This window comes from Harpia harpyja, chromosome 11 (genome assembly GCF_026419915.1).
Source record: "Harpia harpyja isolate bHarHar1 chromosome 11, bHarHar1 primary haplotype, whole genome shotgun sequence".
NCBI classification, from domain to species: Eukaryota; Metazoa; Chordata; class Aves; order Accipitriformes; family Accipitridae; genus Harpia; species Harpia harpyja.
In genome coordinates this window covers 21,053,509-21,070,975 of record NC_068950.1, presented here as the reverse complement: position 1 = coordinate 21,070,975, position 17,467 = coordinate 21,053,509, and the positions used below count along the sequence as shown (strand labels likewise).

Below are 17,467 nucleotides of genomic sequence, written 5' to 3'. Positions count from 1 at the left end.
ATTTATTACCTTACCCCTGAGTATTATTAACTTTTACATTCCCCATAAAATATAATTTATCACTTAAATAATTTGCTTTGTGTCAGGGTTCAGTGTGCTCCAGTGCTTTCCTGCTCATTAAATGAGATATTTTTACTTAATGAGCCCAGGATGTCCTTTGCATTTAACATTAGAATTGATTTCAAACACTCCATTTTTCTAACATATTTGTGTGTAATTTCAGAATGTGGACTTCATCCCACTATCTTATGCTGAAGGAAAAAGAGCTACAAAGAATAATGATCCATGAATTCTACAGAGGGACACAGTAAGTATGGGTGAATAATTTAAAAAAACCCTATTATCTGCACTTTGCATTCTTTCATCTAGTTTGGAAGTTTGACTTACTATTTGAGCCTGATGCATTTATTACATACATAATACTCCATTAGGAAAGTGTTTTTTGAAGGGACAGCAAGATAGTGATTTCCATGAAATTAACAGAATATAAAAATAATCCTGCCCTTGGATGTATGTGTGTGATATGCTGATTCATGTAACAGACAGGAAGTCTTCCAAAGGTACGGAGTTCACATATAAAATATATATCCATAGGATAAATGAATATCGTAGAACTCTAGCAATGTGCACCTAATGGGGATCTGGTTATTCTCTTTGCAATTGCAAATAACCACTTTGCAATTAATTAATAAAATCTGAGTAGAGAAACCCTCTGTTGTGCAGTAAATAATTTGTTCATAACGGTTACTGGAACAGAAAAGCAGCCCGAACCTCTGAGCTACCAGGGCAATTCCAGGATAAACACTGTACTACTACACTTTAAATGGAATTTCACCACCAGCTAGATCTCAAGGAGTCAGTGAGTAGTATATTACGGATTCATGACTGGGTGTTCATTTGAGTCCATTATAACAAATGTGACCATCTGTGCATCAGCTGTACACCACCAAAGTGCAGGGCACTAGTCTGATCAGCGAGGTGCTCGTGATCCATGGCATTGCACATGGCATGAAACACTCAATAAAGGATCGTAAAGCTGAAATTTAATCCCATAAGAAACGCTAATATTGCAATACAGATATTTTTTATTCTGAGTGGAAAGTGAAAAATTAGTAACTTAGGAAATAAGCAAAAGTAAAACATTGGTGTATTTAACTGAACTTAAAAGTTTCATTTCCAGACTGTTTTTAGCCATCATTAAACCTCATATGTGTATTTTGCCATGGTTGCAGTGTCTCACCTGATTAACAGCTTGGGCCTTTCTGTTTGTTCTTCTGGACCAGGTTCCTTGGCTGGACTGCTTTTCCTATGAGGCATGTGCAGTCATCTAACTGCTGTGAGTCAGCTGAATGTGGTGGAAGCATATATTGTGGGATGTGCCATGCTTACCATGGAATACAGTGAGCAAAGGAGAGCAAATATGAGGGGAGCACAGGTCCCCGAACTGCAGGTAGGCAGTCTATGCCTTGGTGTGGCAGTTCAGTAGCCTTCCTCAACACATTGTCATGTTTACCAAGGGAAGTTTTAAAATTCTTATTAGACAGTACCATGTTATTTGAAAAAAGTTTTTAAAATCATGAAATAATACTGCATGAGACTGTGCCATGCCTTATAGGTCAAGGAGAAAAGGAACATTTTCCTAGTTATGGTAATAGCCTTAACATAGTAGTGTGATTATCCACACAAATGTACTAAATGTGAAATCTTTATCTTTGTCATGTAGGGAGAGAAAAACAAATGTAAAATGTAGGACTCTTGATTATAATTTAGCAAAGGGCAAACACACCCAGGTTACTTATTAACGTTATCTCATAATTGAACAGGCTATTAAATAACATATAACTCTGATACGGATTGGGGAAACAATGTCTTCAAATGGGTAAAGTGTAAGGGAACCTGCACTCTTCTCTTGATGCTACCATCAGGGATTGTATCACATACTCCCAGGAAATTGGTTTATTTTGCTTTTCCTTACTGTCCTTCATCCATTTTGTCCATTTAAGCTGCAGATAGTTAAGGTTGGTACGCTCAAGCAACCTGAATTAAGAATGCACAATTTTTTTTTCATATTTTCAAATTTTTCACTGTAAAATGAAAAGGAAGAGGGTTTTTTTCGCAAAAACTAATAGTACAGTTTGCTCCAGAGAAATACTGAAATAGTACTTTAGGTACTTACTGAAGTCAGCAATATTGTAGCGTATTTACATGGACTGATGAGACCTCAAAAGAATAAGACACTTTTATTTCTTCTGATTCTATAATAAAAATAGATGTGCCCTTCATTTCATTACAGTTTTAAGGAAGGATGTGAGGTATTTAAAACTTTGTTTGAATTACTTTACTAGATGATAATTATCATTGACTGTTATGTTTCAAACTCTAATGCCAAAGAATTTATTTTTTAAATGAAAAATAAGAGATCTCAGTAAGATATCTAACTGAAATAAAAATCCATTAAAAAATGAATCATCTGTGCTCTGGTTGGATAGCAATTTGGTTGCTCTGGGTGGATAATAATTTGATTGCTAGAGAATAAAAATCCTGGGGATGTCTCAGTGTACACAGAAGGGAAAATGTGATGACTACACCTACTTGAGAAATTACTACGATGAGTCAGCAAGACTTTTGGGAGAGGGGTTTTCTGTGTTGCTGAGTTAGAGTCAAGACTGGACCTGTGGTTGCAGTAAAACAGGAGCTTTTCTCCCCTTTAGCTTATACGAGTCTTACAGACAAATACAAGTTTTAAGAAAATGTAGGGATATTATAGAGGGGTAACCCTATCTATTCGTATGACTGACAGTTTCCATTTTATTACTATGTGTACAGCTGATCACGGTACATGTATTAGGATATAATTCTCCCACTGGGGAACTGCCAAGGCCGGTTTTTGGTTGCTGTTATTGTTGTTTTAGTTGATGGTGTAAGCCTAAGACTGTTTGTTGTGGGAAGTCTCTGGCTGACTAGGCAAAACCCACAGCAAACCACTCACGCAAGAGGTATTGCAGAGCTGTTGTCATTGTCACTAATGAAAAGGGACTAACAAGTGCCCTGCAGCCTAACTGGAGGATCTTCATATGGGGCATCTCAGGGAAGTGAGGAACACAGCAACCTAAGCCAATACCCTGATTTTTCTCTGCTATTCAAGGTCCCTTGTCTGAGACCAGAAATGGTTGAAGAGGCAATAAATGTCAGATGGATACACATGTTGTTTAAGGCGTAGTCCATTGCTCCACTGGGCTTGTATCAAAGGCTCCAGTATATGTATCTGTAGGCAACAAATTTCATTTAGATTTATATTTGGTTTGTAAATCAACCATTTGTAGTTGAGAAATAATCTATGTGGTTTCAGGAGAGGGTGAGATAAAGGTGCTTATCAGATTCCTTTTGGGGATGGCAGTAAGTAGTTTATAGCCAATTTCAGTTAACATAAACCTTCCATAAATAAGATACATAACTTTTTACACATGTAGGCTAAGGCCAAAGGCTCCCTTCACTCTTTGAGAGCACTGACATTAAATTTTTTATTAGCACCCATGATGAATAATGCACTTGACTTCAGTTTTGACTGTACTATTGGGAGAAACTACCACGTATTTCTTGAAGATGTCCATAAATAGCCAACTCTAATGCTAAAGAAAAGTTTATTTTTCTTTTAAATTAATTACTTCGTTGAGTTTAAGTTGTTTACCTCCTGATGTGTGCGGCCTTTCTTGCAGCACTGGTATCCCTGTTGCTGCCATTGTATTTTTTTGTGTGGTCATGGCTGCCTTTCAAGCTATCGTTTCTTTATGTCCCGGGGCTATGTGGTATACTTTTACAGAAGGGTCCTGGATCTAATACTGCCACTGTTGTCCACTTTGCCCATACTGTGTATACTTGCAGATGCTCACAAACTCTTGCAGAGAAATGTGAATTGCTGTTCTAAAGTCTTCTAAGCACTAGGGATTGTCTTTGTTCACACTATCTGCTGCTGCGCATGAGTTCATCTGGAGGTATTTGTGCACTCTTCTGCTTTTATAGCTCAGATTCTTCAGGCTTTTCTATTTGAGTCTTGCAGTGCTTTGACTTCTCTGTTATGTTTGGGATGCTCCCATATTGGTTTCAATTTGGCTGGAGTAGCTTCCCTTGCTTGCAAAATTCCAGGCTTCATTTTAGATCTTCCATACTCTCTTTCTGAGTGTTCTATACCAAATCCCAAACAGCATCTGGCTTTCAACCAGGAATTTACCCTTCCCTCCATATAGTGGGATCAGTTGTAGTTCAGCCTGAGATCAATTAGACACCTTTGTGTTTTCTCTCTCTTTTTGTACTGCTTGCTTGAAACTGACTTGTTTCTTTTTGCATTGGGAACATATTGCATGTACGCTGATTCAAATCTCTTTCTAACCACTGCAAGTCTTAAATAAACTTTGAAGTAGATATTTGCTGAAAGTTGCAAGTGATGCAGGGCAGAATTTTTCAGGGAAGCTAAACTGCAGTGAGAAATGCTAAGCAGCCTAGAACTTTGACCTGATTTTCTGAATTTTCTGAACTGTAATCTGAAAATTGCAATTTAATTAAAGAAAAAAAGAGTCTGTAAATGAAGCTGGTTCTGTTGTTCATGAATCTTAAAACTTTGCCAATCTGCAACAATTTCCTTTTTTTACATGTTAAGAGCACAATGCCTCCATGAGGAAAATGGGCTTGATTGTCATTAGGCATTGTACTGTATTAATGGCACTGGTTCACTCATATTTTATTCATTAAATAATATTTGTCAATGTGTTTTTCTATTTTAAACTCTTACTGTAAAAGAGAGCATTATCACCTCAGAGCATTTGGTTCCTAGAGTGAATGCCAATACTATCCAGTCACGCCATATTCTCCTAATTATGCTGAGGGTTTCTTTCCTAACAGCATTTATTTTAGGGTGTCAACAATTCTTCAGTTAAATGTAGTGTAAAGTGCACTTATTTAGCAAACTTGTCCTTCAGAAAAGGGTTTTTTTGTCTTTAAAACACCGCTAGATTGTTTCTTTCTGTCAGTGCATAATACAGTAGAAATCTTAAATCAATAACACTTTTTATTCCTATGCAATTGATGCATAACATCCTTCTTCACACAGAGGTTTAATGTGTTGTAAATTAATTATCTGGAATGAGTACAGGGTCAATGGACCTTGGTATGACTGGGATGTAATGTTAAAGTTTTCCATTTCCTCCCAGCCCTGCTCAGCTCTCTTGCCGACTCTTTTATATGTGTCAGTTATGCCATCTTCTGCAGTTTGTTCCCTTAAGTGTTGTTAATGCCCCTCTAGGGCTTGATTGATAGGAAAAATTTACTTTACCATAAATTTGTCCAACAACTGTCTGTCTTCTGAAGATGGACTATCTTTATTAACTTTACTTGTATAATGCTTCTTAGTAAACTATTCTTACTCTTACAGAAGCTTAAAATAATAGCCTTATTTTAAATCATAATGAGATTGCAAATATTCTGCATAAGCAGATACAGACCTAATTTTTGGCTTTTAGGTGCCTCAAAATTAATCAACTATGCTTGAAGTTTCTGGCAGGAGAAGTTTTGCTTTACTGCTTCTACACAGCAAACCACACAGATGAATAAAACTGCTATTAGCTGTGAAAAAAATGCTGAGGGAAAGATTCTCAGCCATGAACAGTGCAATTAAAACAGGCATTCACTGGGTTTAAAGTAGCCACTTCCCTTTAAAAATCGGAGAGGCCACCTCTATTACTTTTTTTGAAGCCAGCTTGGCTATTAGTTGCTAGGGTAACAAGATCCAAGATAGTAAATAAGGCCTGTCCAGGCAGCACAGTGTTATGGGGGGGGGTCCAAAATAAGAAGGAAATGCTGGCAGGAACATTCAATTATAGATTGTTTTTATTTATTTATTTATTGTATTTATTTATTTATTTATTTTATTTATATATTTATCTATCTTTTTACTGCAAGAAGGATGATCAAAATATGTATACATTCATAATTAAAAAGGTCCTGATACTGCAGCATTTTAATTGTCTTCTCTGAGTAACAGATGACACTAAACTAGACAGCAAACACTTCAAATCTCACTGAAAGAAAAGGGATGCTACTTAAAACTCATGGCATGTTGGTGGGATCAATTTAATGTACTGTGCTGTGTCAATGTCACTTTCATAAACTTTTGCTGAAGTGCTTTTCCTACTGTATGTTGAATGATGTTGTCAGGACTGTGAGTCAGGGGTACGGTGGATTCAAGTCTACTTTACTTCCCTTGATGAAAAGGTCACTGCCACTTGTAAATCTGTTTTACTCCCTGCACAGTTGTTAGTGTCAAAGTCTGTCAGCTCTGTGGGATGTTAAAATTATACAACTGTGGTAGGAACAAGGATCACAAATTCCCAAGTGGTACGTCCCAAGAAAAAGTCTCTGATCTTTGTGTAAAAGTTATGTAGAAAGTTTTTCATTCAGGATTTTCAGCTCACTTTGGCTTGATTGCAGAAATAAACAGTATTTCTGTTTCATGCCTCCCATCTGGTGGGCCTTCCCCAATGATAGCTCATCACAGCTGTGGGCTACAGACATAGTAAGTGAAACAATCCCCTCTGCTTTATATTTTTAAGGCTGTAAGGGCTCCAATTAGAGCACAATTAAAACTTGGCCTGCGTTGCGTTATGTGATTATGTTTTGACAAATCGTCACAATAGATCAGCTTCACAAGGCCTCACAATTATTCATAAATTATTTGGAAAATACAAGTAATAAACAAGAAATAAAACAACTGACCAACTGTGGGGGAAAACAACTAATCCCCAACCCAACCTTCCAACAAATGCTAGTAATGCAAATATTAAAAACGTCAAAAAACTAAGCTCTTTTTTCCCTTACTCATAGCATCATCTGAACTGTTTTGTGCATATGCAAAGACAATATTTTATTCAGCAGTTTTCCAATATAAGTAGTCATACTTTACGAGTGAATTGCAGCAAATGCAACAAGAGCAAAACCAGCTGGAGTGCCAACTGCAGACATGTCCTGCTGAGTTTGATTATGACATAAAGAGTTTTTGAAGTTTTATGCTCTGGCTGTACAGGAGATGGACACAAAGTTCTTTGCATGTGAAGTATGGCCAAAGCTTTTAGATGGTCAATTGCCTGCTTAATCCAAAGGCCTCTGCTAAGACAGAGTCAAGTTTTTCATACTGTGAGGTATTTCCATATGACCTTGCAACTAAATTGATTTTTGATCTGAGTGGAGTAGTTTGCTGCTGAGGAGACAGAACGGGACCTGAAGGGGGCAAACACTGAATCTTTTTGGCTTGACTTTCAGTCAAGGTAACTCACAGGGGTCCTGAAGGTGATGCAAGTAAACATCTGCCAAGTGAATCTTCATGTCAAGGCAGCCATTGTGGGTGAGCTGGGGTAGGCAGCCATGGGTGCACGTATATCAGTGTGCCAAGTAACCATCAGCATGAGAGGGAAGAGCACATGCCAAGATCCTGGTTTCATTTTGCCTTATTTTTGACTGGAAAATGCTCTTCATGTGCTCCTGGATCTGACCCAGAAGCTGTCTCAGGCATTCATTTCAATGACATGAAAGCAGAATCTTTAATATGAAGTTTTTCTTACTGTCTGTGAATGATTTGAATGACAGATGAGCAAAGAAAAAAAAGGAAAAACTGAAGTTTTAATTACTGTGAGGAAAAATTCACTGCCATCTCTATTAATCACTACCTTGCTTTTATAGATATCTTTTAAAATGTCATCCAATTTGCCTTTAAGATCACAAACACTTCTGCTTAATTCTCCTTCCCTGTCTCCTGAGAGAATTACAATATAAAAATTCACCTTTTCCCTTTCTTATCAAATTCATTTCTACTGTTTGAAATTGCTAAAATCCAAATTGTAGATATTTGTACTTACATAATTAGAAAGCTGAATAGATGCCTGTCATATCAGTGCTTGTGTTTGCTGAAGACTCACAATGTTAGACAGAGGGCATGTCTGAGGAATGTAAACAAACATCCACCTTATCAGGACTTTTACCACTGAGAAATAGAAAATAACATTTTTTCCCTACCCTCTGCCCTCCATTATCCCTCCAATTCTCTAGGCTTTGCTCAATATGCGTTTTCTAATTTTCAACTTTTCTAGGCACAGGTAAATGAAGAACAATGAAGAACTGTTGGAATGATTCACCTAATAAGGGGGAAGAGTGGTTCCATACTCTCAGGTCTGTGTATGCCCATATGATGGGTATCAGATATATAGGTATTTTTTCACTCTGAAATAATATTAAGGAATGTGTATATGCTGATGTGTCTTTATACATATTGGGGATGTTTTAATCCTTTATAAAACCAGATTTTCATAAAACAAATGTTATATGTATTTCAACACAAAATTAGATACCTATTTTTGTTAATAGACAAATCCTGAATAATCAGATTTAATTTGGACCAATCTTCTACATATATTTCTAGGCAAAAAGGAAGTAGAGCCTCGGGCAAAAACTCTGCCAGTATTTAGAGAGCTTTGCAAAAGTTACTTATTGATCAAGCCTACTGACTGAATATTTGAGGTGATTTACAGACAACAAAATGTTTAGGGCATTTTGTGGGACTTCTAGCCTTCCCAGAGAAAAGAGTTGCCTAGGTGTACAAATATCCAGTAAAAATGACTTTACCTTTCCCTTAATAAATTAATTCAAAATACTGAATTTTAAAGTTATTATAAAGCAGTGGAGTCCTTGTGATAAATGAGAGACTACTTAAGTACTCCTTGTTCTTTGAGTTTTATTTAGCCATTACAATCTTCATAAAGATAATCTGAAATTGCCTTGTCAGACACCTGCACAGCAGTATCTCCCAGGTATTGCCAATGTATGTTGCTTACGCTTAGCCCTTGCCTTTCTTCAAATTTTCAGTCGTATCTTTACTGCTTCCTTTCATGACAGACATAATTACACCCCTTTGGGCTTCCTAAATGTCTGTCTTCTACATGTCACCCTACAGAGCTCTGGCTATTTTCTCAGAGTCTGAGATTATTATTATGCATCCCCTCTCTTTTGTTGTATTTTTAATAAAGCTTTCAGCTTTTTTTTTTATATAAATGCACTGAAACACCTTTTCATGTTCATCACAGTTTTCCAGCTGTGCCATCCAAGTCGTGCCTCTTCTTTTTTCTTGTTATTCCAAGAAGGCACTGGCTCTTTTAAATTTCTGTCCTTAAATCTTCTCTGGAAACTTTCCTTTCCCTCTTGGCTTACAAGGTCAATATTTTGGGATACTCCCTCAGATAGACTGCCAAATGCTAGCACTTTATTTTGTAGATACAGTGACATGCTGGCAGGCCCCAGAGCAGTGCTACTAGGTAGTGCTGTAGTCCCGGCTGTGTGCAGATGAAGGATGTCTCTTGTTTTGGACTCTCTTAAGTGACTCCCCTGTTATCCTGGGGACTTACCTTTTTGCTTGCTTACTATGGTCTAGTCTCCAGAATGAATGTTGTTTTGGCAGAGTTGAACCATTCCTAATTTCTCCCCTGCTAATATTTACTTTTGTTTTGAGAATAAAGCCGTTTGATATACATGAGGTGAACCAGACCAGGTATGAAGTTCCTTGGTGTGTCTAGCCCCACCCTGTGAACCTACTTACCAGCCCTAGCATGTGAATTCATGTAAAGATTCCTTGTGTGAATTCTTACTCTGGCAGCCTGAAAACCCCCTTTTTTGCATGTCTAAGACTAGAGGACTTGATGGAGATGTGCAAATTTGTAATAAAGGTTTGAAATGTATGATATGAAGCATCAATATGTTGATGTTAGGCTAGTTGGCTGCATTTTTTTTTTTTTTTTTTTTTGAGAAACAGATGTGTGAGATCTGCATGATGTTACCAGTGGTTCTGGAGAGCTAATGGACTGGACAAAGTTTTTTGAAAAAACTTCAGTTCAAAAATGTGGCTCAAGCAGAGGCTGAAACTGAAGGCCCTGCTCAGCTGAGATGGGAAGTTGGATTTGGTAAGGAGTGAATAAATACCCATGCCAAATCCTCAGCTGCTCTAAATCATAATGGAGGATCTTTCTTCATAAATGATCATTCCCAAACAGAGGCTCTCAGTGGTAATACTAATTCAGGCTGGGAGCGAGAAGAGAGATGTTAATCAAACTATACTAAAAAGGAGAAAGTTTATAAATGTTCTTAATTTGTGATAAACTTTCTGCGCTGAAAAATGAAGTTTATACTGATACTTAAATTTGCAGAAGCATAAAGTCTTTAAAAAAAAAAAGTCACAAAAACCTGTAACGCTTTAACCAGACAAATTGCTTTTCTGCAGACATTTTGAAGGAAAAACAATTAAGAAGAGCTAGTGTATGTGTAAGTGCTAAATATTTGAAACATTCCAAGCCACTGCCACATGATAGCGATCCTGTCCCTGGGGTCAGGATGTTCTCTGGTAATTTCAGTGTGAGGAATCTCTGGGCTAGTGAACCTGCTGGGGAAAAACTGGTGTCCCTTCATTCCTCAGCCAGGATATACTGTGCTTGTATACGTGTTCATTCAAAAAATCTGTGCAACAAACCCAGCTAAACAGTCTTTACTACTAAGATACAGAGCAGAATACTTTTCTAATCTGCTTCTTTAGGAATCATATTTCTAATCACTTCAGCCAATCTTTTTATTGTTTCAGTTGCAAGCTTTGCATACGGCCCCACATGAGCAGTGGCATTCTGCATTATTTATACCTAACATTTTGATGTATCATTTTTAATGCAAAAATTCAGTAACACATGTGAGTTCCTTTATATAGTTGAACCAAAAAAGAAGAAAACAAAACCCTACATCATTTCCATACACTCATCCTCAACATACAGTTATGATCTAGGTTGCCCCTATTGTTGGTTAATGTATGAATAACAGCATGCATTTGCAACCTGCGATCAGAGTTTACTGCAGGAATAAAGTGAGGTCAAAATAATATCTAATGTTTAGATAGCATGCTGGTAGTTTCCCCATCAGCAGACTATTCTTAAATAATAGTAACAAATTAGCATTAAAAGCTCTCCACAAAAATCATTCTGGATGCTCAGTGACCTGTGCAAAGAAAAGAAAATGTAATACACTGCTTTCTAATGCTCCCAGCCCCAGCTGCTGTAGTGTCAATTCTGTCACTACAGCTTTTCAGAGGTGGAACTAGCATGACTCAAGAAAATAACAAAACAAGAAAGAGAGAAGAAAAAAAAAAACCAACTCCAGATGCAAGAAGAGAGAGTGTTGCAAGAGGAAAATGTTTAGCTTTAGCACTGGGTTTGAAGGGGCTGCCCTCTTTAGCACAATGGGAGCCAGCTTCCCTGCTGTGTTCTCTGAAGTGGCTCATTGCAGAGCAGTAATATTATATCTTAATAAACATAACACTGTGAACTGAGGCATATTTTTAAGTCAGACACATGGAAGGGAAACATATCAGAGCAGAGCTGTGTTATTTTTAATGGAGCATGTGTTTGTCTTGTAAGTGTGTCAGAAGAAAAGGAACAGGTCTCGGGTTTCTTCTCACAATGTCTATTGTAGGATGGGCACTCCAACTGCCTCTCTAAGTGACATTAGTGGTCTTTGATATTACAAAGACATGGGACGGTCTGGACTACACTTGCACCTCACATTCTTTTCTACTATTTGTGTACATCAGTGTTCATTTGAAGCTATCCTTCAGATGAAGCTCTTTAAAAACCACAAAGACTAAGATAGCTTTCATTAGACAAACAAGATTATAATGAGTCTCTGTCCTGTTCCCAGATTTATATGAGTATATGGTACAGATGACGGGGGATGTGCTCAACAGGAAAACATATTTCCTTTTACATTCAACTAGAAAATAGATGTGGAATTGATCGCTGCCATTTGTACCATATTGCAACCCATGCCACTCACCTCTCATTCATGACATCAAAACCAATATTAGAGTAAAAATGTTTGCAGTGAAATTCCTAAGGACATTTTAAATTTCAATTAATATCAATAATGGGTTTTTAAGTAAGTCTTGGGTCAAGATGTATCATAAAACTATTTTCCACAGTGCACACAAAATATATTCTTATTCTGTCTTTGTGATATGACTGGATCTAGTCTTACATCCAGTAGCCAGCTGAGGCTGCTTGTCTGTTATAGTCCCTTCCACCATTCCTGACAAATGAACAAATAACTAGATGCGCTGTGAAACATTTTAAATAGAATTGTCTCCTGGAAAAGCTGTTACTGACAGAGACAGGTTTGATCCAGATCAAGAGAAACTGCTTTTGGGATAGAGAAGATCAATATTGGTCACTGGCTTTTTTATTTCTGATTTTTTTTTTTTTTAACTAAGCAGAGGTAAGGATTATGATGAATAAAGTAAAGCACAAAACAAGCAACCTATGAACTGAAGTGCATCCTTCTTATTAAACCGTATTGTGCTCTTAAAGCAGTACCAGAAGCTGTTGCTATGAACTCATGATCATGTAAGAGGCTTTCAAAAAAGCATTTAAAACTATATATTAGCTAGAAACCACTTTGTCCACAAATTCTGAAAGAGCTGAAAGTAGCTTTTGAAAAGGAACCAGTGTATTTGAAAAGGAACCAATATATTTCATGGCAGAGTAAATTAGCTGCTATTTTTTACTTTTGAAGTGTTTGATCAAAATCCAGTGCTGAGTACAAGTGTCTTAAATTAATTCTATTTAGAGTGCTTCTCTGTTGGTTACAATCTGAATCCTCTGACCTGGATCCTATAGTACTAACTGCTCCCCTTTGCTGTTGTGTTCTTTGGTGTATGTGTGAGAATTACGTGTTTCCAACACCAGCTGGAGGTGCTGAGGCCACGTTCTTATGTTTAAAAGCAATGCATGAGTTTTTGCAAGCTGGACAGATCAAAACTATGATTGCTTTAAATTATTCTATTTAAATAGCATCATCTACTCTGATTTTGCTTAACAATGAAAGCATCAATTAAGAGGAAAGAATAGTCACCAAGACCAAATCATCCCAGTGATGGAAAATGATAACACAGAATTTGACAGGTCTTAGGAAGCAATACTAGCGTTATAGCAACAATATTCTGTGTAGCCTTTGGCTAAGTCCAGGAATTCAGCCTACAATATAATCAATCCTCTACAATCCATGAGCATTAAATTAATCATTAAAATGTTGTTCTCCCCTTCCCAAACCTTCTATGTAACAAGCATCTCAGTAAGATGAAAGGCATTTGTTACTGAGAACAGCCTTAAGGAGAGCAAAAAGAGCAAATCTGAAAACATATTCATATTTTTCTGGAAATGGGTACTATTCATAAAACATTTAGCGAGTTCAAGGTCAACTTGTTCTCCTTCTGTATACTATTCATAACAGCATGTGACAACTCAGTGACAGTCAATCTAGCAGCTGAACTGAATATATTGGGTCATCCAGTTTAAATAAAAGCTAAATCTTCGTTGTGGAATGAGCACAACAAAAACAAGAACAGCAAAAGGCTTTCCTGTTTCTGAAATTTCAATTAAAATCAACAAATACAGTTTCAAAAGAGAGGAAATAGATCTAATTCTGGTAAAAGGGGGCTACCTGAGCAGGTGTATGCATAAATGGCAAGAGATTATGGTCCTTCACACCACAGTGGGTGTTGTCTTCTCATTTAAGTGAAACTTTGTAATCCTGAGCATTACACAGATTTCCCCCCCCCCCCCAGCATACCATGTCTGAGAAATGACCCAACACCAATAAGATATTCACATTTTGCAGTTACAGTTACTCTGGACTTATCTTGTATTTTCACTTCTTATACAAGACCACCCTTGAGTTTATTCCCAATATTGACTGTTTCTCAATATGCTCTGCCATTCAGTAAGAGGTATCCCCTTATGGCTCTTGTCCTACTGAAAAGTGAGGAGATTACACTCATTGGATTGGAATAATGAGATTTTCATTTGACTTCAAAGCTGGTGAAAATAGCAGCTTGGGGAGCCACAGAGACACATGTTTTGGAAATCCCGAGAATATTGATTTTTGTATGCATGCAAATTCTGAGGTTGGGTCCATTTGTAATTCCGATATTTTTTCTCATTGTAGTTACTGTCATCATGAATCTTAACAAAGTTATTCTCTGTCCATGTATGTCCCAAACACATGGATATACATGGCATATACCCACCTTTTAGAAAAAAAAATTCTCCTAACTAAATAAAAAATAATCTTATATGGCGTATGTTGAAGACAGATGGTCCTAAACAACCAGCTCCTACCTTCTCTCCACCACTTCCAAATTGCACAGCTATTTCTAACATAGTGAAAGTGCATCATATCACCAATTGCCTTCTCTGTTTCAACAAGATATAAAACGAAAAACAACTAGCAATTGTTTTGTGGGTGGGTTCACAGATTAAAGATCAACTATGAATTTTGAGAGGAGTATGAAGTTCACAATCTACTTTGTTCCTTTTTGGAAACCGCTACCTGGTTTTGTTTTTAAAGCTGCCACAGGTTTTCAACGGGATTCTTACTCTAAGAGCTCCGTATCTTTCATCAGCTAGCACCCACTGAATGACTGCTGTAGATTTGAGTGTCAAATTCTTCTGCAGACATCCAGCTGGACTCTCTGGGGGGATTTAGCTGAAAGGGCTTGCTGGAGGAATGATGTTACTAATGGTTCCACCTCTCCCACTCTGCATCTTTCAAACATCAGCTATAAATATTTTGAATATGCTCATTATTTAAAATTTTAGATCTCTTCCCCAATTTTGTAAGGTATTTTAGAAGTGGCTTTCTGCCTGCAGTTATAATGTATGTCTGCAGTCCACGAAGGCAGCTGACAAACACAGTGAATCTTGCTCTATATTTGGAAACATCTGCTGTTTCATTTCCATGATGCACAGTGACATGCTATTCTAAGAGGAAGAACGAGTCTGGCCCAGGAGACATTAATTTCTGGTTATATATTACGATACTGAAGTTGGGATTCTTCTAATGTAACTCTTCTTAATCACCCTCTGGTGGCACTTCTCCATTGAGTAAAAGATGCAGAAAGAGTTGCTTAATGGTCCTCTGACTGTCAGACTGTTTGCTGAGGAAATAACTCCCACCCCTAGTAAGGCCACCTTTTCAGATATCAGTAATTGGTTTCCTCTGCATCATTTTGTCATTCTTGAAAGAGAAGCATATAGACAATGTAACTGTGACGTGGAGGCAAAATGACTAAATTGACTTGGGAGGGGCTTTGGTTTGAGCAGTCTCTAGATTCAGGGTGAGGTGCTAAGGATCTAGGAGAAAATTTGCTTTACTATGTATTCTATAAAGCAGTCGCACCAAAAAGCCAGCAGTGTTATCAAACATATAAAAGCCCAGATGCATATTCAGAAGTGCCCTTTGACAAGTCAAGAAAATTTGGCAAAATTCTGTTCATGATAGTGGCAGAGGAAATACTGGTTTTTAATGGTCTGTAAAATAATTTGAGAAGAAAACAGTTGCATGAATAATCTTAGCAATGCTTTATGGGTGGGTAAGGCAATTTACTATCTTTGGTGCTAGGGATAGTTTTGACTCTTATCTTCAACTGACCAAAAAGAAGGCATTTTCATAGGTATTTCCATGATGATCAACTGTTGATCACTGCTGGATCCAGAACATTGAGCTAGCTACCCCCGTGGCCTGACCCAGCACCATTACGCCTATGGACTTTTGTTCCAGTGAAAAGGCAGGAGTTAAACCTTGCATGGGTTCAGAATCAGCCCATGGTTTTTGTTCCTCTCAATAACGGTTGTCAATGGAAAATTTAAATTAGAGCTAGAAGAGAGCATGCGGATTTAGGAGACCTGAGACAGCACATTTGTGAAGTGCTGTTATTATGGTACTGTTTGAGGTTTGGATGTCTTCTGAGTGTGTCTGTCTTCAATCACACTGCTAAGTGTACTGACAGAAATTTTGAAGAATGTTGAAAAATTGTATTTAAAATTCCCTCATGCATTCATTATGTAGGAGCTTTACAATATGTACATTACTTTTAGACCAATGTAATTCTGTTGGCCAGGAATTCTTAGCTTTAAAAGGCTGGGGCACGAAGAGCTGCCTATTTCTACAGAGAGGACAGATTTGATCTTTTTCCTCTTAAATTTAAAGATTGGTGGAGTCTTTCTTCAGCAAAACTAAGGAGGAGTACATTTTAATCCACCAGATTCAATTTGAGTTGTCAAATTTCTGAATCTCTGTGATCAAAACTACAAAAATTAAACTATTCCATTAGTTGAGCTGAAAGTAATACAATATAGTTTAACATAGCAACAATGTTTTGTCCTAAATGTTATGCAAGACTGTCTATCAATAATTCAGCTCTTATTCTTGCAAGTAAGATATTGTACTTCAAGGACAAATGATCTGCGCAGATATATTTTCAAAGAATACCAGTCTTACTGTTTACGCCAGTGAAGAGTGAAAGAAACCTGAGGGTGAAAATGAAAACAATACAAGGTTTCATGAAATATGTGGGCTTGGAAGGAAAAATGATGAACATTTGGAACAGTTGGACTTCTAGCATGGAATGTGTCTTAATCATTCTATTGCTTTATTCTGATGTTTCAAAGCAACTTTCAACAGATAAAACGTGCCAAAAAGAACTTTAATGACAAAATACCCTTAAGTATGCAAGAAATGTAAAATAAGTGCAGCATGTAATGATGAAATGGCCTGTTCTAAGGTAATGCGCTCCAAAACTGAGAGCTACAGGTGAAAAAAATAAAAAGAATTATTACTTAAATCTCATTTAAGATATACAAAAGAATCGATACCTTGAAAAAAAAAATCTATGAATTTGCCCTGAGGTAAAATGCTAAGGTGGTGGGAAAAGCTTTTATTGTAAGATGACTATGCAAAATCCCTGCATTTCATAAAAGAATAATTAACGATCTTTTTTTTTTACAGGTTGTTTCACGTCTGCTTACATTATTCAGAAACATTTTACATCTTCACCTTCTAAATAAGCTGAAGCGGTATTGTTCAGCTAGCCGTAAAGGCAGGAGTGACTGCTTATACCACTGATTTTTAAGAGGTATTTTTGGGTTTGGAGTGACTAAAATTATGTCCCAACACTCACAGCATTGCTATCCCATACTTCAATAAAATATGATTTAAGCATCTAGAAATCATGAGATTGGCTTCAAAGCTATGAGTTTGAAGTGAAGTGAGTACATTTGGCATGTCTAGCCTTCCAGGCCTTGTGGTTTTAGAATTCACTTCCTAAATTTTCCCCACAATCGTGAATAGAGTTTTTTTTTTAAAATGAGCACTGGATGATTTTACATAGCCCTGTGACTCTAGAAGTTGATGATTAAGTAGGCCATAAGAAATTCAGATACTACAGTAACTAGTAGTAAATGTACTGTTTGCTAACCTGGATTTTAAATGCTCTGAAGGAGATGGTTAAAAACACCTAAATTCTTTCTGCCAAGGCTGTTTTTGTGTCTTACAGAGATCAGCTGTG

At 37.1% G+C, this 17,467-nt stretch overlaps 1 long non-coding RNA gene across 1 annotated transcript; it reads left to right on the top strand.

Moving 5' to 3' along the window:
* The first annotated feature begins 227 nt into the window (after window positions 1-227).
* Window positions 228-16,980, top strand: LOC128148475 (uncharacterized). Its single transcript, XR_008237293.1, has 4 exons — window positions 228-307; window positions 1,284-1,450; window positions 8,133-8,211; window positions 16,909-16,980. It is a non-coding gene; the product is annotated as an uncharacterized LOC128148475 (long non-coding RNA).
* The last annotated feature ends 487 nt before the right edge of the window (window positions 16,981-17,467 follow it).